At 47.1% G+C, this 20,909-nt stretch overlaps 1 long non-coding RNA gene across 2 annotated transcripts in view; it reads left to right on the forward strand.

The window, feature by feature from the left end:
• LOC138284223 (uncharacterized) overlaps nucleotides 1-20,909 on the forward strand; it is a 120,611-nt gene that overhangs the window by 92,376 nt on the left and 7,326 nt on the right. The gene's annotated exons all lie outside the window — the stretch shown is intronic.

Here is a 20,909-nt window from a genome sequence, read left to right on the forward strand (position 1 = left end):
CATCCATACTGAGTGCCCATCGTCGTTCCTGCTGACTCGTCGCCAAAAATGAAGTAATGATCGGTAGCTCTGCTTGAGGTGCACTTAGGATGTATTTATTATAGCAGAACTTCTCGTATGTGGTGCTCTCTCTCCCAGTCAGCAGGCAACTGCCGGCAGAGAGAACGTCCATCGGTAACATTCTGTTGGCTCGTTCCAGTAGCACCTGACATCACCAAAAACATTTTGAGGCAGATTCCAACACAGCACGTAGCAAATGAAGAGATCTTGAGTCAAAGACGGTGGAACAAGTTATGGGTATTTTTTTCGGAAAAGTTCATTCACTTCAGTTCTTTCCTGAAAGGTTTTAGGATGATCAGTCAAAGGGGGCGTAGAAAAAAGTGAGGTCCCAAAACCAAATTTCCCAATGCATTTTCCATACACTTTTTGGAAAGCAATACCACAAAACTGCTGAACGGAATTACATCAAATTTGGCAGAAAGCTAGATCTTGGTCCAGAAATTTGATCTGAATCCATTCACTAGTTTTTGAGATATTAAGGATAAAAAACATATGTATATCTGGACGCTTGGGTCTGAACTACTTAGCAAGATTCCCTCAAACTCAGTGTGAAAGAATATAGTTTTCTGATTGGCCAGGGGACTTTTTCCCCCTTTGGTCAGCTCATTCCCACAAGAGCACACGTTTTGATTGGCTGCTTGCAAGATAAGAAAAAATGTTGCAGGCAGCCATTACAAGACTCAGGGACTTTGTCACCTCTCTTTAGATTATTAAAAAAAAAAAGATATAGGGGGCAGGTTAGAAATACCCTAATTTCCCTTCCCATTCCTTATGTAGTGGTCCCAGAAGGACTTCCCTGGGCTCAAACTATATATTTTTTTTAATTTATGATCCCTCCGAACTCCCGCAGAACTCCCAGAGGACTCCTGTGAGATAGCAGCTTTAAGAAGAAAGGCAAAACACCGATTGGTGATGTTCTTTTTTAAAATTTTACTAAATTATTTGATTCCTGGGGTGAACCAGGGCCCAGGCATCTTTAATATCTAATATTTGGAAAGGAGGCAACAGTGGGCCCTGCTCACGAGTCAGTCCTGTCCCCCATGACCCCATCCCCTGGGTCCAAATTCAAAATAAAGGGGAGGGAGGCATGCAGCCCATCCCCCCTTGCCTCTAATTGACCCGGTGACGTCCACCTCCGGCGTCCATTTACTTAATAATGGGGAGGGGGCATGCAGTCCCCCTCGCTGAGCCACCATTGGGCCCTGAGGGGTGGATGGGAGGGCGAAGCTTGTCACAGGACTACTTACACTTGAATAGTCTGTGTCCTGTCTCCACACAAAGGGCTGTATACCCCCTGTATTATTCAGGATAGGGAGTACAGGATGCCTAGGGACTTGAAAGGGAAGCCTCTGGAAGCTTCTCCCTCCTTGCTGAGGGAAAACAGTTTTTACAATGACGGCTGAACCCTGCGTGCCATCACCACGTATGCATCTTTACCACGCATGCCTTTACAATGAGTATGCCTTCACCATACATGCTTTTACAATATATATGTATATATATAAATACGTATATATATCTTAGACTTGGCATCCTTGGCGTGGCCTAACCCTAACTTTTCGCCTCTTTTTCCCAGATTGTTGAAGTGTGCCGGACTCTGTTTTTGCTGTTTTTGATACTCTGGGCACTTTACCACTGTTATGCAGTGCTAAAGTTCAAGTGCTCCTATGTAAAATGTGTAATTGGCTTTCCATTATTGGCATAATTTATTTACTAATAAGTCCCTAGTACAGTGCTCTAGAGGTGCCCAGGGCCTATAAATCAAATGCTACTAGTGGGCCTGCAGAACTGGTTGGGCCACTCACTTAAGTAGCCCCTAAACATGGCTCAGACCTGCCAGTGCAGTACCTGTGTGTGCATTTTTGTACCCACTTGCCAGGCCTAAACCTTCTCTTTTTATGTATGTAAGGCACCCCTAAGGTAGGCCCTGGGTAGCCCCATGGGCAGGGTGCAGTGTGTGTAAAAGGTGGGACATGTACTTATGTGTTTTACATGCCCTAACAGTGAAATACTGCCAAATTTGTTTATCACTTTTGCAAGGTCTATCACTCTCATAGATTAACATGGTGACTGCCTTTAAATATTGTAAATATTGCTCTGCTGAGACTCCTGCCCTGCCACGTGGTGCCCTATCCAGTTCCTGGGCCCTTGAAAGGTGAAGTTGGCAGACAAGAACTGAAAATCGCCGTGCGGGGACATTTTTGACGCACCTTCCGTGACCCACCTGATAACGCACTGCCAGCTTTGTGGCTGGAAGATCGATGCAGCACGGCTGGAGAAACAATGCATAACATCTGCTAACGGAGGCTGATGATGACGCAAACCCCACACAGCGCGGTTTTGTGATACCGTGGGCCGGATTTTCAACGCAACATCAATGGGCATGGAAATCAACGCAAAGCCTGCCAGGACCCGAGGTGCCTGTCTGGATCTACGCATCTCTTTCTAGCGGGAGACGCACGTCAACCCGACCGGAGGAGGAACAATGTACGGTCTCGCTTGCAAGTGAGAAATCGACGCATTGCTGGCCTTTTTTCGATGCACACTCGCCCGTGCAGCTTTGTTTTTGACGCTACCCAGGTACATTTGTGAAATAACAGCATTCTCACTGTTTTCTAAGGAATAAGGGGGCTATTCTGACGCAGGCGGTCCTTCCCCGCCGCGCTGGTGGTGGCAGCCAGACCGCCGACAGCGTGGCGGTGCAGGACTACCAAATTATGACAAGGGTAGTGAACTGGCTGCATTGCAGCTAGTTCACTACCTGTTCCTCCAGGGAGGTAGGACTGTAGGAAAGTACCATCTTGCCTGGCATGTTACCCCCATTTTTCACTGTATATATGTTGTTTTAGTTGTATGTGTCACTGGGACCCTGGTAACCCAGGGCCCCAGTGCTCATAAGTGTGCCTGAATGTGTTACCTGTGTAGTGACTAACTGTCTCACTGAGGCTCTGCTAATCAGAACCTCAGTGGTTATGCTCTCTCATTTCTTTCCAAATTGTCACTAACAGGCTAGTGACCATTTTTACCAATTTACATTGGCTTACTGGAACACCCTTATAATCCCCTAGTATATGGTACTGAGGTACCCAGGGTATTGGGGTTCCAGGAGATCCCTATGGGCTGCAGCATTTCTTTTGCCACCCATAGGGAGCTCTGACAATTCTTACACAGGCCTGCCACTGCAGCCTGAGTGAAATAACGTCCACGTTATTTCACAGCCATTTTACACTGCACTTAAGTAACTTATAAGTCACCTATATGTCTAACCTTTACCTGGTAAAGGTTAGGTCCAAAGTTACTTAGTGTGAGGGCACCCTGGCACTAGCCAAGGTGCCCCCACATTGTTCAGAGCCAATTCACTGAACTTTGTGAGTGCGGGGACACCATTACACGCGTGCACTACATATAGGTCACTACCTATATGTAGCTTCACCATGGTAACTCCGAATATGGCCATGTAACATGTCTATGATCATGGAATTGCCCCCTCTATGCCATCCTGGCATTGTTGGTACAATTCCATGATCCCAGTGGTCTGTAGCACAGACCCTGGTACTGCCAGACTGCCCTTCCTGGGGTTTCTCTGCAGCTGCTGCTGCTGCCAACCCCTCAGACAGGCAGCTGCCCTCCTGGGGTCCAGCCAGGCCTGGCCCAGGATGGCAGAACAAAGAACTTCCTCTGAGAGAGGGTGTGACACCCTCTCCCTTTGGAAAATGGTGTGAAGGCAGGGGAGGAGTAGCCTCCCCAGCCTCTGGAAATGCTTTGTTGGGCACAGATGTGCCCAATTCTGCATAAGCCAGTCTACACCGGTTCAGGGACCCCTTAGCCCCTGCTCTGGCGCGAAACTGGACAAAGGAAAGGGGAGTGACCACTCCCCTGACCTGCACCTCCCCTGGGAGGTGTCCAGAGCTCCTCCAGTGTGCTCCAGACCTCTGCCATCTTGGAAACAGAGGTGCTGCTGGCACACTGGACTGCTCTGAGTGGCCAGTGCCCCCAGGTGACGTCAGAGACTCCTTGTGATAGGCTCCTTCAGGTGTTAGTAGCCTTTCCTCTCTCCTAGGTAGCCAAACCCTCTTTTCTGGCTATTTAGGGTCTCTGTCTCTGGGGAAACTTTAGATAACGAATGCATGAGCTCAGCCGAGTTCCTCTGCATCTCCCTCTTCACCTTCTGATAAGGAATCGACCGCTGACTGCGCTGGAAGCCTGCAAACCTGCAACATAGTAGCAAAGACGACTACTGCAACTCTGTAACGCTGATCCTGCCGCCTTCTCGACTGTTTTTCTGCTTGTGCATGCTGTGGGGGTAGTCTGCCTCCTCTCTGCACCAGAAGCTCCGAAGAAATCTCCCGTGGGTCGACGGAATCTTCCCCCTGCAACCGCAGGCACCAAAAAGCTGCATTACCGGTCCCTTGGGTCTCCTCTCAGCACGACGAGCGAGGTCCCTCGAATCCAGCGACACCGTCCAAGTGACCCCCACAGTCCAGTGACTCTTCAGCCCAAGTTTGGTGGAGGTAAGTCCTTGCCTCACCTCGCTGGGCTGCATTGCTGGGAACCGCGACTTTGCAAGCTACTCCGGCCCCTGTGCACTTCCGGCGGAAATCCTTCGTGCACAGCCAAGCCTGGGTCCACGGCACTCTAACCTGCATTGCACGACTTTCTAAGTTGGTCTCCGGCGACGTGGGACTCCTTTGTGCAACTTCGGCGAGCACCGTTTCACGCATCCTCGTAGTGCCTGTTTCTGGCACTTCTCCGGGTGCTACCTGCTTCAGTGAGGGCTCCTTGTCTTGCTCGACGTCCCCTCTCTCTGCAGGTCCAATTTGCGACCTCCTGGTCCCTCCTGGGCCCCAGCAGCGTCCAAAAACGCCAAACGCACGATTTGCGTGTAGCAAGGCTTGTTGGCGTCCATCCGTCGGGAAAACACTTCTGCACGACTTTCCAAGGTGTGGGGGATCCATCCTCCAAAGGGGAAGTCTCTAGCCCTTGTCGTTCCTGCAGTATTCACAGTTCTTCAGCCTAGTAAGAGCTTCTTTGCATCAACCGCTGGCATTTCTTGGGCATCTGCCCATCTCCGAGCTGCTTGTGACTTTTGGACTTGGTCCCCTTGTTCCACAGGTACCCTCAGTCAGGAATCCATCGTTGTTGCATTGCTGATTTGTGTTTTCCTTGCATTTTCCCTCTAACACGACTATTTTGTCCTTAGGGGAACTTTAGTGCACTTTGCACTTACTTTTCAGGGTCTTGGGGAGGGTTATTTTTCTAACTCTCACTATTTTCTAATAGTCCCAGCGACCCTCTACAAGGTCACATAGGTTTGGGGTCCATTTGTGGTTCGCATTCCACTTTTGGAGTATATGGTTTGTGTTGCCCCTATCCCTATGTTTCCCCATTGCATCCTATTGTAACTATACATTGTTTGCACTGTTTTCTAAGACTATACTGCATATTTTTGCTATGGTGTATATATATCTTGTGTATATTTTCTATCCTCTCACTGAGGGTACACTCTAAGATACTTTGGCATATTGTCATAAAAATAAAGTACCTTTATTTTTAGTATAACTGTGTATTGTGTTTTCTTATGATATTGTGCATATGACACTAAGTGGTACTGTAGTAGCTTCACACGTCTCCTAGTTCAGCCTAAGCTGCTCTGCTAAGCTACCATTATCTATCAGCCTAAGCTGCTAGACACCCTATACACTAATAAGGGATAACTGGGCCTGGTGCAAGGTGCAAGTACCCCTTGGTACTCACTACAAGCCAGTCCAGCCTCCTACATTGGTTGTGCAGTGGTGGGATAAGTGCTTGAGACTACTTACCACTCTTGTCATTGTACTTTTCATAAGAGAAAAATATACAAAACAAGGTCAGTGTATATACACATAGCCAAAAAGTTTAGCATTTCCTCTTTTCACTCTTTTCTAAGTGCTGAAAAGTACTTCTAAACTTTCAAAAAGTTCTTAAAAGTTTAAAAAGTTTTTTTCTGTCTTTCCAAAAAGTTCTGAAAACTTTTTTCTCTTTTTCTATCACTTCAACTCTCTCTAAAAATGTCTGGCACAGGCCAAAATGTTGAACTGTCCAAACTTGCATATGATCACCTTAGCTGGAAAGGAGCAAGGAGTCTCTGCATAGAGAGAGGTTTGAGTGTAGGGAAGAATCCTTCCTTAGAACTGTTAATTAATATGCTTAGAGTACAGGATAAGGCCATAAGTGCCCAATCTGTAGAAAAAGTAGCTAATGGTTCTCAATCTGATCCAGGGACTCCCCCAGGAAAAGGTTCAGGAAAGAAACTTCTCAGCCTGCCCATTACTAGACAGTCTAGCATAGTTGGTACAGAGGTTGAATCACACCATACTAATGGTGTGCTCTCACATTATACTGGTAGCCAAGCTGTTAGGGTGCCCTGTGTAAGGGACAGGTCTCCTTCTGTTCATTCCCATCATACCTCTGTATCTAGAAATGTCCCTCCCACCCACCCTGATGACAGATTGTTAGAAAGGGAGCTCAATAGATTGAGAGTGGAACAAACCAGACTGAAGCTCAAGAAGCAACAGCTGGATTTGGATAGACAGTCTTTAGAACTAGTGAGGGATAGACAGTAGTTGGGTTTAGAAACCCATGGTGGCAGCAGCAGTATTCCCCATAGTCATCCTGCAAAAGAGCATGATTCCAGGAATCTGCACAAGATAGTTCCCCCTTATAAGGAGGGGGATGACATTAACAAGTGGTTTGCTGCACTTGAGAGGGCCTGTGCTGTACAGGATGTCCCTCAAAAGCAGTGGGCTGCTATCCTATGGCTATCATTTACTGGAAAAGGTAGGGATAGGCTCCTTACTGTAAAAGAAAATGATGCTAATAATTTCCAAGTTCTTAAGAATGCACTCCTGGATGGTTATGGCTTAACCACTGAACAGTACAGGATAAAGTTCAGAGATACCAAAAAGGAGTCTTCACAAGACTGGGTTGATTTCATTGACCAGGCAGTGAAGGCCTTGGAGGGGTGGTTACATGGCAGTAAAGTTACTGATTATGACAGCCTGTATAACTTGATCCTGAGAGAGCATATTCTTAATAATTGTGTGTCTGATTTGTTGCACCAGTACTTGGTGGACTCTGATCTGACCTCTCCCCAAGAATTGGGAAAGAAGGCAGACAAATGGGTCAGAACAAGAGTGAACAGAAAAGTTCATACAGGGGGTGACAAAGATGGCAACAAAAAGAAGGATGGTAAGTCTTCTGACAAGGGTGGGGACAAATCTAAAAATGAGTCTTCATCAGGCCCACAAAAACACTCTGGTGGGGGTGGTGCGCCCAAATCCTCCTTTAATCAGAACAAGGAAAAGAAACCATGGTGCTATTTATGTAAAATAAAAGGCCATTGGACAACAGATCCCAGTTGTCCAAAGAAAGGCACCACAGCTCCTACCACTACAACCCCTACTGCTACACCTAGTGTCCCTACTAATAGCAGTGGTGGTGGGAGCAAACCTACTAATAGCCAATCCAAGGGAGTAGCTGGGCTCACTTTTGGTAATTTACTTGGGGTTGGTCTGATTAGGGAGACCACAGAGGCTACTTTAGTCTCTGAAGGGGCTATTGATTTAGCCACTTTGGTTGCTTGCCCCCATAACTTGGAGAAGTACAAGCAACTAACCCTAATAAATGGTGTTGAGGTCCAGGCCTACAGGGACACAGGTGCCAGTGTCACAATGGTGATTGAGAAACTGGTGCACCCTGAACAACACATACTTGGACACCAGTACCAAGTAACCGATGCTCACAACATAACACAAAGCCACCCCATGGCTGTTGTAAATCTCAACTGGGGGGGGGGTATCTGGTCCAAAGAAAGTTGTGGTAGCTTCAGATTTACCTGTAGACTGTCTATTAGGGAATGATTTGGAGACATCAGCTTGGTCAGAGGTGGAGTTGGAGGCCCATGCAGCAATGCTGGGCATCCCAGGGCATATTTTTGCTTTGACAAGGGCTCAGGCCAAAAAGCAAAAAGGACAGGGAAGCTTGGATCCTGGAACAATGGACCAAGTGCTCCCTAAAGCTAGGGTTAGTAGAAGCAAACCACTTCCTACTATCCCTCCCTCTACAGTGGATTCAACTTCTGAGGAAGAAGAATTCCCTCCCTGTGCAGAACCTACACCAGAGGAGCTGGAAGCAGACACTGCTGAGCTTTTGGGTGAAGGGGGGCCTGCCAGAGAGGAGCTGAGTGTGGCACAGCAAACCTGTCCCACATTAGAGGGTCTCAGACAGCAAGCTGTCAAACAGGCTAATGGGGATGTCAGTGACTCTCACAGAGTTTACTGGGAGGACAACCTCTTGTACACTGAGCATAGGGATCCTAAACCTGGAGCTGCCAGGAGATTAGTGATTCCTCAGGAGTACAGAAAGTTCCTCCTAACACTGGCACATGACATTCCCTTAGCTGGGCACCTGGGTCAAATGAAAACTTGGGACAGATTGGTACCATTGTTTCATTGGCCTAGGATGTCTGAGGACACAAAAGAATTTTGTAAGTCCTGTGAAACCTGTCAAGCCAGTGGCAAGACAGGTGGCACTCCAAAGGCACCCCTTATCCCACTGCCTGTGGTTGGGGTTCCCTTTGAAAGGGTAGGGGTTGACATAGTTGGCCCCCTTGACCCTCCTACTGCTTCAGGCAATAGGTTTATCTTAGTGGTAGTGGACCATGCCACAAGATATCCTGAAGCTATTCCTTTAAGGACCACTACAGCTCCTGCAGTGGCAAAGGCCCTCCTGGGAATATTTTCCAGGGTGGGCTTCCCAAAGGAAGTAGTATCAGACAGAGGAAGCAATTTTATGTCTGCATACTTAAAGGCCATGTGGAAGGAGTGTGGTGTAACTTACAAGTTCACAACACCCTATCATCCACAAACAAATGGACTGGTAGAGAGATTTAATAAAACTCTCAAAGGCATGATTATGGGACTCCCTGAAAAACTCCGCAGGAGATGGGATATCCTTCTAACATGCCTCCTTTTTGCCTACAGGGAGGTACCCCAGAAAGGAGTGGGCTTCAGCCCCTTTGAACTTCTTTTTGGACACCCTGTTAGGGGTCCACTCACACTTGTAAAGGAGGGTTGGGAACAACCTTTAAAAGCTCCTAAACAGGATATTGTGGATTATGTACTTGGCCTCAGATCAAGGATGGCTGAGTACATGAAAAAGGCCAGTAAAAACCTTCAGGCCAGCCAAGAGCTCCAGAAGCAATGGCATGATCAGAAGGCTGTTTTGGTTCAGTACCAACCAGGGCAGAAAGTGTGGGTCTTGGAGCCTGTGGCCCCAAGAGCACTCCAAGATAAATGGAGTGGACCCCACACAATTGTTGAAAAGAAGGGTGAAGTTACCTACTTGGTTGACTTAGGCACTGCCAGGAGTCCCCTTAGGGTGCTCCATGTCAACCGCCTGAAACCCTACTATGACAGGGCTGATCTCACCCTGCTCATGGCAACAGATGAGGGACAGGAAGAAGACAGTGATCCTCTACCTGATCTCTTCTCTTCCACAGATCAAGATGCTCTTGTGGAAGGTGTAGTTTTGGCTGATTGTCTTACTGCTGAGCAGAAAGACAATTGCATAAATCTCCTAGGACAATTTTCAGAACTCTTCTCTACTGTGCCAGGCACCACTTCTTGGTGTGAGCACACTATAGATACTGGAGACAGTTTGCCTGTCAAAAGTAAGATCTATAGGCAGCCTGACCATGTCAGGGACTGCATAAAGCAAGAAGTTCAGAAAATGTTGGAACTAGGAGTGGTTGAGCACTCTGACAGTCCATGGGCTTCTCCTGTGGTACTGGTACCAAAACCCAATTCTAAAGATGGAAAGAAGGAAATGAGGTTTTGTGTAGACTATAGAGGTCTCAACTTGGTAACCAAAACTGATGCTCACCCTATACCCAGGGCAGATGAGCTTATAGATACACTGGCATCTGCCAAGTATCTAAGCACTTTTGATTTGACTGCAGGGTATTGGCAGATCAAATTGTCAGAAGATGCTAAACCTAAAACTGCATTTTCTACCATTGGAGGACATTACCAGTTTACTGTAATGCCTTTTGGTTTGAAAAATGCACCTGCCACTTTTCAGAGGTTGGTGAACACAGTCCTGCAAGGGCTGGAAGCTTTCAGTGCAGCATATTTGGATGATATAGCTGTCTTTAGCTCCAGCTGGGATGATCACCTGGTCCACCTTTGGAAAGTTTTGGAGGCCCTGCAAAAGGCAGGCCTCACTATCAAGGCTTCAAAGTGCCAGATAGGGCAGGGTAAGGTGGTTTATCTGGGACACCTTGTTGGTGGGGAACAGATTGCACCACTTCAGGGGAAAATCCAAACTATTATTGATTGGGTTCCCCCTACCACTCAGACTCAGGTGAGAGCCTTCCTAGGCCTCACTGGGTATTACAGGAGGTTCATTAAGAACTATGGCTCCATTGCAGCCCCTCTTAATGACCTCACATCCAAGAAAATGCCTAAAAAGGTATTATGGACAGCAAACTGTCAGAAAGCTTTTGAGGAGCTGAAGCAGGCCATGTGCTCTGCACCTGTCCTGAAAAGCCCTTGTTACTCTAAAAAATTCTATGTCCAAACTGATGCATCTGAATTAGGAGTAGGGGCAGTCCTATCACAACTTAATTCTGAGGGCCAGGATCAACCTGTTGCTTTTATTAGTAGAAGGTTGACCCCTAGAGAAAAGCGTTGGTCTGCCATTGAGAGGGAGGCCTTTGCTGTGGTCTGGGCTCTGAAGAAGTTGAGGCCATACCTGTTTGGCACTCACTTCATTGTTCAGACAGACCACAAACCTCTACTTTGGCTAAAACAAATGAAAGGTGAAAATCCTAAATTGTTGAGGTGGTCCATATCCCTACAGGGAATGGACTATACAGGGGAACATAGACCTGGGAGTAGCCACTCCAATGCAGATGGACTCTCCAGATATTTCCACTTAGACAATGAAGACTCATCAGGTAATGGCTAGTCTTATTGTCCTTCGTTTGGGGGGGGGGTTGTGTAGGAAAGTACCATCTTGCCTGGCATGTTACCCCCATTTTTCACTGTATATATGTTGTTTTAGTTGTATGTGTCACTGGGACCCTGGTAACCCAGGGCCCCAGTGCTCATAAGTGTGCCTGAATGTGTTACCTGTGTAGTGACTAACTGTCTCACTGAGGCTCTGCTAATCAGAACCTCAGTGGTTATGCTCTCTCATTTCTTTCCAAATTGTCACTAACAGGCTAGTGACCATTTTTACCAATTTACATTGGCTTACTGGAACACCCTTATAATCCCCTAGTATATGGTACTGAGGTACCCAGGGTATTGGGGTTCCAGGAGATCCCTATGGGCTGCAGCATTTCTTTTGCCACCCATAGGGAGCTCTGACAATTCTTACACAGGCCTGCCACTGCAGCCTGAGTGAAATAACGTCCACTTTATTTCACAGCCATTTTACACTGCACTTAAGTAACTTATAAGTCACCTATATGTCTAACCTTTACCTGGTAAAGGTTAGGTGCAAAGTTACTTAGTGTGAGGGCACCCTGGCACTAGCCAAGGTGCCCCCACATTGTTCAGAGCCAATTCACTGAACTTTGTGAGTGCGGGGACACCATTACACGCGTGCACTACATATAGGTCACTACCTATATGTAGCTTCACCATGGTAACTCCGAATATGGCCATGTAACATGTCTATGATCATGGAATTGCCCCCTCTATGCCATCCTGGCATTGTTGGTACAATTCCATGATCCCAGTGGTCTGTAGCACAGACCCTGGTACTGCCAGACTGCCCTTCCTGGGGTTTCTCTGCAGCTGCTGCTGCTGCCAACCCCTCAGACAGGCAGCTGCCCTCCTGGGGTCCAGCCAGGCCTGGCCCAGGATGGCAGAACAAAGAACTTCCTCTGAGAGAGGGTGTGACACCCTCTCCCTTTGGAAAATGGTGTGAAGGCAGGGGAGGAGTAGCCTCCCCCAGCCTCTGGAAATGCTTTGTTGGGCACAGATGTGCCCAATTCTGCATAAGCCAGTCTACACCGGTTCAGGGACCCCTTAGCCCCTGCTCTGGCGCGAAACTGGACAAAGGAAAGGGGAGTGACCACTCCCCTGACCTGCACCTCCCCTGGGAGGTGTCCAGAGCTCCTCCAGTGTGCTCCAGACCTCTGCCATCTTGGAAATAGAGGTGCTGCTGGCACACTGGACTGCTCTGAGTGGCCAGTGCCCCCAGGTGACGTCAGAGACTCCTTGTGATAGGCTCCTTCAGGTGTTAGTAGCCTTTCCTCTCTCCTAGGTAGCCAAACCCTCTTTTCTGGCTATTTAGGGTCTCTGTCTCTGGGGAAACTTTAGATAACGAATGCATGAGCTCAGCCGAGTTCCTCTGCATCTCCCTCTTCACCTTCTGATAAGGAATCGACCGCTGACCGCGCTGGAAGCCTGCAAACCTGCAACATAGTAGCAAAGACGACTACTGCAACTCTGTAACGCTGATCCTGCCGCCTTCTCGACTGTTTTTCTGCTTGTGCATGCTGTGGGGGTAGTCTGCCTCCTCTCTGCACCAGAAGCTCCGAAGAAATCTCCCGTGGGTCGACGGAATCTTCCCCCTGCAACCGCAGGCACCAAAAAGCTGCATTACCGGTCCCTTGGGTCTCCTCTCAGCACGACGAGCGAGGTCCCTCGAATCCAGCGACACCGTCCAAGTGACCCCCACAGTCCAGTGACTCTTCAGCCCAAGTTTGGTGGAGGTAAGTCCTTGCCTCACCTCGCTGGGCTGCATTGCTGGGAACCGCGACTTTGCAAGCTACTCCGGCCCCTGTGCACTTCCGGCGGAAATCCTTCGTGCACAGCCAAGCCTGGGTCCACGGCACTCTAACCTGCATTGCACGACTTTCTAAGTTGGTCTCCGGTGACGTGGGACTCCTTTGTGCAACTTCGGCGAGCACCGTTTCACGCATCCTCGTAGTGCCTGTTTCTGGCACTTCTTCGGGTGCTACCTGCTTCAGTGAGGGCTCCTTGTCTTGCTCGACGTCCCCTCTCTCTGCAGGTCCAATTTGCGACCTCCTGGTCCCTCCTGGGCCCCAGCAGCGTCCAAAAACGCCAAACGCACGATTTGCGTGTAGCAAGGCTTGTTGGCGTCCATCCGTCGGGAAAACACTTCTGCACGACTCTCCAAGGCGTGGGGGATCCATCCTCCAAAGGGGAAGTCTCTAGCCCTTGTCGTTCCTGCAGTATTCACAGTTCTTCAGCCTAGTAAGAGCTTCTTTGCACCAACCGCTGGCATTTCTTGGGCATCTGCCCATCTCCGAGCTGCTTGTGACTTTTGGACTTGGTCCCCTTGTTCCACAGGTACCCTCAGTCAGGAATCCATCGTTGTTGCATTGCTGATTTGTGTTTTCCTTGCATTTTCCCTCTAACACGACTATTTTGTCCTTAGGGGAACTTTAGTGCACTTTGCACTCACTTTTCAGGGTCTTGGGGAGGGTTATTTTTCTAACTCTCACTATTTTCTAATAGTCCCAGCGACCCTCTACAAGGTCACATAGGTTTGGGGTCCATTCGTGGTTCGCATTCCACTTTTGGAGTATATGGTTTGTGTTGCCCCTATCCCTATGTTTCCCCATTGCATCCTATTGTAACTATACATTGTTTGCACTGTTTTCTAAGACTATACTGCATATTTTTGCTATGGTGTATATATATCTTGTGTATATTTTCTATCCTCTCACTGAGGGTACACTCTAAGATACTTTGGCATATTGTCATAAAAATAAAGTACCTTTATTTTTAGTATAACTGTGTATTGTGTTTTCTTATGATATTGTGCATATGACACTAAGTGGTACTGTAGTAGCTTCACACGTCTCCTAGTTCAGCCTAAGCTGCTCTGCTAAGCTACCATTATCTATCAGCCTAAGCTGCTAGACACCCTATACACTAATAAGGGATAACTGGGCCTGGTGCAAGGTGCAAGTACCCCTTGGTACTCACTACAAGCCAGTCCAGCCTCCTACAAGGACCGCCTGGAAGAAGGTTGTCCACCTTTGACCTGGCGGTCCACCTAACACTGCCTGTGGTATTTTGAGTATCCTTACTGTCAGGGATTCCGTGACGACAGCCCTGCCACGAAATCCCCGGCAGTAAGGATAATGGCGACAGGAATACTCATTCCTGTCGCCACTACATGACTCCCCAACCCCCCTCCATGTCAGAAACCTCCCCGACCCCATCAGAAGCCCCCACCCCCGAAGGAGTGACAACCCCCTCCCCCTGTACTGTACCCCCACCCCATACATGCGTGCACACATCACACATACATACACACACTCATCCACGCTCACTCATTCACACACACACATGCACACATGGCCATGGCACTCCCCTCACCCCCGCATACACGCAGTCACACAGGCACATAGACACTTGCACACACACGAACACAAATATCCACAACACACCCCAGTCCCCTCCATTCCCACACACACACACACCCATTCACGCAATCAACACCCTCCCCTCCTCCCTTGTCGGTCTATCACCTTACCTGGTGGTTGTCCGGGAGGGAACGGGGTCCATGGAGCCTACTCTGCCGCCAGTGCCCCACCAACACAACACCGCCACACCATCTACAATGTAGCAATATGGCGGGCTGTTTTGTGGTGACGTGGAGGGGGCGACGGAGCAGGCTCCACTAGACTGCCGACTGCCAGTATGGCTGAAAAAGGTTTACCTGCCAAATAGTGGCGTATAGCAGCCAGCAGCCATAATATGGCAGTCTGAAGACTGTCAACACTAGTGGTCAAGTGGCAGGTGTGACTTCGGTGATCTGCAAATAAGACCGGCGAAGTCATAATGAGGGCCTAAGACTCTTATTCTTTTGAAAATTCATAACTTGACTTATGTATGTTGTTTTTTGTCCTTTTGGTCTTGTTTTGTTTAGATAAATATTACCTTCCTTTCTAAACCTGTGTTGTGTCATTTTGTAGTGTTTTCACTGAGTTACTGTGTGTGTTGGTACAACTACTTTACACATTGCTTCTGAAGTTAAGCCTGCTGGCTCGTGCCATACTACCTAGGTGGTTAGCGGGGGTTAACCAAGGGTGATTCTCCTTTACCCTGACTGGAGTGAGGGTCCTTGCTTGGACAGGGGGTAACTGGACTGCCAACCAAAGACCCCATTTCTAACAATATATATGTGGGAAATGTGTTTAGGTTTTAGGAAAGGTTTGGGTAAATTGGTGGTCAGAGGTCTTTAGGATTTAGTTTGGGTATGGGTTTTTGGGTGGCAAGGATAAATTTAGGGTTTAGGATGGGTATTGGTTTTTGGGTGGCAAGGGTAATTTTAGGGTTTAAGATGGGTATGGACTTTTGGGTGGCAAGGGCATTTTTAGGGTTTAGGATGGATATAGATTTTTGGGTGTTTGGGAGGTAATGGGTTTTAAAGGTTTAGGTTGAGTATGGGTTTCTGGTTGGTAAGGGGTTATTAGGGTTCAGTGTTGGTAGGGTTTTTTGGGTGGCAATTATATTTTTAGGATTTATGGTGGGTGTAGGTATTTTTGTGGCAAGGGTAATTTTAGGGTTTCGAGTGGGTTTGGGTGGTGAGGGTGCATCCAAAATACATATACACATTTTAACCACACATGTGCTTTTACCATACATGCCATTAGAACAACAAATTTAATTGTAAAGCATGCGTGGTAAAAACATATTCATGATAAAGACTTGAAGGGTAAAGGCATGCCTGGTAAAGACATATTTTGTTGTAATGACAGCAGGATAAAGGCATGTGTGGTAATGGCATGCGGGTTCAATCATACAACCTGCTGAAGGAGGGCATCATGTATACGTAATGGACCTCAGACAATAACTCTTCAGTACACTTCTGGACCTGGTGATACCCTGCCAGGAAGAAAGACTGATGTGTTGCTGAAAGGACTGCCATTTACTGGACTTCTGACCTGAAGGAACTGTTGCCCTGCTGTGTTGACCTGCTGGCTTGGTGAGAAGGACTGGACCCACATCTGGTAAAACCAAGACCCCAAGGTGACACCACAGGCTAGTTGTCTGGCCTCCTGACTAGAACCCCAGAGACAGAATGCTCCAACAACCTTAAGCCCAGCACCTGGACTCTGCCATCTGTGAGTTCTACCCTGCCATGTGGTGCTGCCCCAGTCCTGGACCCTTGGAAGGGGCCCTGATGGTGCTCTGACAGCCGATCTGTGGACTCAGCAGAATGGACGTATCTCATGTGCTTTGTGGTGCATGCCTGAGCAGAACTGGAGCATCGATGCTGCTGTATTGGCTCTCCCAGCACAACAGACTTTGCATCGACCTCGCAGCCGATTTGGAACAACCACCTGTGAAGCTTTCCAGACTCAGGCATTTGTATCCCTCATCGACGGCAGCCTCAGTGATGATGCATGTTCTTGCACCTCAGCCTCACAGCACCTTGGAACCAACGTAGCACCTCAACTGTTAGATGCATCCCCAAAACCACACCTGACATTGCGTGCCCTCATCAACGGATTCCTCGACAATGGCATAGGACCTTTCATCGCAGTTCTGCAGCACCTCAGAACCGATGCATCACCTCGGCTGCCTGACACATCCTTGACATGAAACCTTGCAACGCTCAGCAACCAAGACCTAAGGTACTTTGTTCAGCGGGTCTAACTGGGTCACTGTGACTGGCCCATGCTCAATCGCAGTGGGCCTGAACTTGTGACTTTGTCCCAGTTCAGTGAGACCAGGTAACCACAGTTGCCACATTGTGCCTTTTATTGCTATTTTCACTGAAATCTTTAAACCTGCATATTCTAATACAGCTAGCAATGAAAGGTGTGACATATGAATCTATTATTTATTTTGTCACAGAGACAAGGATGTACCTACATCTTTGGGGTTTACACTAGGGACTTAGGTCAGACAGTGAGATCCAGGGGGTGGGGGGAGTGATTCTTAAATTTCCCAACTAAAAAGCAGGGGCACAGGGAGAATGGGTGAGAGGACCAAGGTTCGGGATTGACTATTTCTATGAGGAGGAGGAGAGTCAGTACTGATTTACATTGGATGGGCCTCCGTGGCTAACTTAGAGTTTGATAGAAAAGGTACTCTGTTGCAAAAAGCAACAGAGTACCCTGTCTGCCAAACTTAAGGTCCATCCATCCGATTTGAGTCACATGTTTTACCCAATGAAATAGAATTAACCCCATCAGAGTAAATCTTCCTTCAACAAAGTTGGGGCCATCGGAGATAAGTCACCTGACCATTCACCCTATCTAGAGTGGACAGTTAGTCGACTTTTTTAACTGTACATTACGGCAAGGTATAGCCTGGCAATGAGGGACAGTAGAAAAAAAAAAGAAAATGAAAAATGTCCCCCACACCATGGTGTGCACCACACTCCCAAAAGTGTTTTTTTTTTTTTTTTTTTTTAAAAACAAACTTCAACTTTAAGAGGTTTCTCCCTGGCATTTCATCCTGGCATTGTGCCATCTCGAAGTAAGTGAATTGCCAGAGCAGAGTAAAAAATCCCCATGAAAGTGAGAGATAATGTGCTGGAACATAAGCTGACTCCTACATGTTATTTACTATTCTAGATGTGGAAATTCATAACTGTCTGTTACAGCTGAGAGAAGACCATGCAGTAATGTTAATGCATCCAATTTTTTGTGCCATCTCTATGAGGCCATTTGTGATAGAGCCCTATGAATCTTTTGTGACCTCACCTAACAGTAGAAAGAGTCAAAATGCAACTGTATAGAGATCATTAAGAGTCAATGAAGAGAAAAAGAGACTTAGGACAATGTTTATACTTTTTGACGCAAACCAGCCCCGGCGCTGGTTTGCGTCAAAATTTTTATTGCCGGCTAACGCCATTCCTACGCACCATGTGGGTGCCTTATTTAAGGAATGACGTTAGCCGGCGCTGCGGACTGGTCAGAGTAAAAAAAAATGGACTCAAACCAGGCAGCGCCGGCGTATGGGAAAATGGGGGTTGTGCGTCAAAAAATGGTGCAAGTCAGGTTTGAGGCAAAAATCATGCCTCAAACCGGACTTACGACATTTTTTGATGCACAACCCCCATTCAAATGACTCCTGTCTTACAAAGACAGGAGTCATGCCCCCTTGGACTTCTGTCCCCTGGGCATGGTCATTGGGCACAGTGGCATGGAGGGGGGCCCAAATTAGGCTCCCCATGCCACTTAAAAAAAAAAAAAAAAAACTACTTACCTCAACTTACCTGTACTTACCTGGGATGGGTCCCCCCATCCATGGATGTCCTCCAGGGGTGGGCGAGGGTGGCAGGGGGTGTTCTTGGGGGCAGGGAAGGGCACCTCTGGACTCCTTCCATGGTCAGGGACCATGGAAGTGAGCCCACAGGTCCCTTAACGCCTGCCCTCAACCAGGCATAAAAAACGGCGCACATTAGGCTGTGCGCCATTTTTTAAGACTCGCCCCCTCCTGTGCGTCAAATGACGCAGGAGTATAAATAAGGCGCACAGGCCTTAAAGTCATTTTTTGGGCAGGAACGCCTACCTTGCATGTCATTAACGCAAGGCAGTTTCCCACATCTAAAAAATGGTGCACATGGAGGAATTTTGACATCTGCGGGCTTGGGTGTCAAAGTTTAAATATGGTGCACAATTTGCGCTGAATGTGCGTCAACATTCTTGGCGCACATTCGACGCAAACATACTCTGTTTGGGCACCCCTACATGCCACTGTGCCCAATGACCATGCCCAGGGGACAGAAGTCATTTTAATGGGGGTTGTGCGTCAAAAAATGGCACAAGTCCGGTTTGAGGCATGATTTTTGCCTCAAACCTGACTTGCACCATTTTATGACTCACAACCCCCATTTTCCCCTATGCCGGCTAACGCCATTCCTTAAATAAGGCGCCTGCATGGTGCGTAGGAATGGCGTTAGCCGGAGGTAACATTTTTGCCACAAACCAGCGCCGGCGCTGGTTTGCGTCAAAAAGTATAAATATGGGCCTTAAGATCAGAAGCGTTTTAGAATTCATTGTCAGTCCTTGGACATATTGAAAAGACATGAACATCATTTCACAAATATGCTAGGATTAGTGGACGTGATGTCACGCGCCATTTGTGATGACATCACAGCAAGTGAAATTACATAACCTTTTATGTTGTTGGAATTACAGGAAGTGAATTCATTGGATCTTTGCACCTGATGACATAACTGTTTTGGGAAACTGGTATGCCCTGGGGAGTGATCTCTGCAAAGTCACCGAGCGTGCTGAAATACATTCTGCATATATTTTTCAAGGTCTGGTTAAGAAGCCAGGCTTTTAAATGGCTGATATGTAGGGCAAAAACACTGTGTAATAAAGAAAAGCTCAATTTACCTTCCTCACATTGACATCTTGTGATGATTGGTGCGTGAAATGTCACAATGTTACTATGGGACTTCGATCGCAGGGCCCCCTTCTTTCTGTCCCACTAAATTATTCTTCCTTCTTCCCATCGCCCTGGCCCGTTTGCGAGTCGTTTTAGGCATGTTTAAGGTTCTGAAATGTACTCCCACACCTATGTACACATGATGCACCCTAACAAAGCAGAATGTGAGCATCACTCTGTAAAAACTGATATGTTTCAGAGGATATCCCTATGACCAAGATATCAGTGGTCACGAGAGCAGTGAAAGGGTAGCAAAGGACATGCTAGCTGTGACAGTTGCCACCCCTAATCTCCCCCTAAATGACATCCATGCGAAATTGTGTCTCTAATGAAAGTTCCAAAAACATTTCAGAAGCCGAATCAAAAATAATATAGCATTGTGGGATCCACCTTGAGCATTATGAAAATCACGTTTTTGAAAGACAATGAGGCAGTAGTCCTTTCTGAGTCATTTATCACACAAATGAAACAGGAACTTATTCAACAGATCTTGATTATGCTGTCAAGAAACAGAAACAAAAAGGGCGAACTAGACATTGAAACTAAGAAAGTGAAAAGGAAGAAACAATGCAACACAGTTTACAAGTTGATAAAAATACATTAGACAGATCAAATAGAAGTTTACAAACATCAGAAATATAATGAGCAGTAAACAATATTAATAAAGACTTCAACTTTTTTAGAGTTTCAAATGAAACATCGACATCATTTCTAACAGATATTGGGATGGCTGATCCACTCGCTCTTGTGTGCGCAAGAGTAATGGAAGCTGAGACACCCTCCTCTGTCTGAAGGCCTGAAAGAATAGGTGGAATCACAAAGTGAACTGTTCCATGCTGTTAGTGTAGTAGGGATGAAAGTGTTTATGAACAGGGATAGTGGTATAAGGAGTTGGCGATAACAGCAATGACATTGTCATTACAGCTGTTCCAAATATATACTTTAGCCCAGATTTACTAGCACTGTGCACCTGATTGCATCACAAAAATGTAGAATTGAGATTTACTTTAAAGCGCAAAACTTTATGCTACTTTGCATCAAGAGGGCATAACAGACATGTCACATGGGTGAAGCCAGACAACCACCCATGGGTTTTGATACAAAGCTCTATCCACTAAAAAAAGTAGTAAAGGCTTCTCACCTGCCTTGAGACAGGTATAACTTTCTCAAAACAGTTCCAACTTTGCATGCCTAGTATAAAGTACAGCACACATAGGAACTTGGTTTTAAACTATGTCTAAGCATGGTATTTTTTACAGGAAGTGTAGGCTTTCAATATTAAACCTATGCCCGACATCACCCACGCACAGCTTTGCACTACTGTGAAAGGTGCATACATAGCCCAAGGTAATCTAAAGTATGCCAACTTTGTTTTCCTCTCTCCCTTTCCCGCACCTAAACCTTTGA

Source organism: Pleurodeles waltl, chromosome 3_1, assembly GCF_031143425.1.
Source record: "Pleurodeles waltl isolate 20211129_DDA chromosome 3_1, aPleWal1.hap1.20221129, whole genome shotgun sequence".
Lineage (NCBI taxonomy): Eukaryota > Metazoa > Chordata > Amphibia > Caudata > Salamandridae > Pleurodeles > Pleurodeles waltl.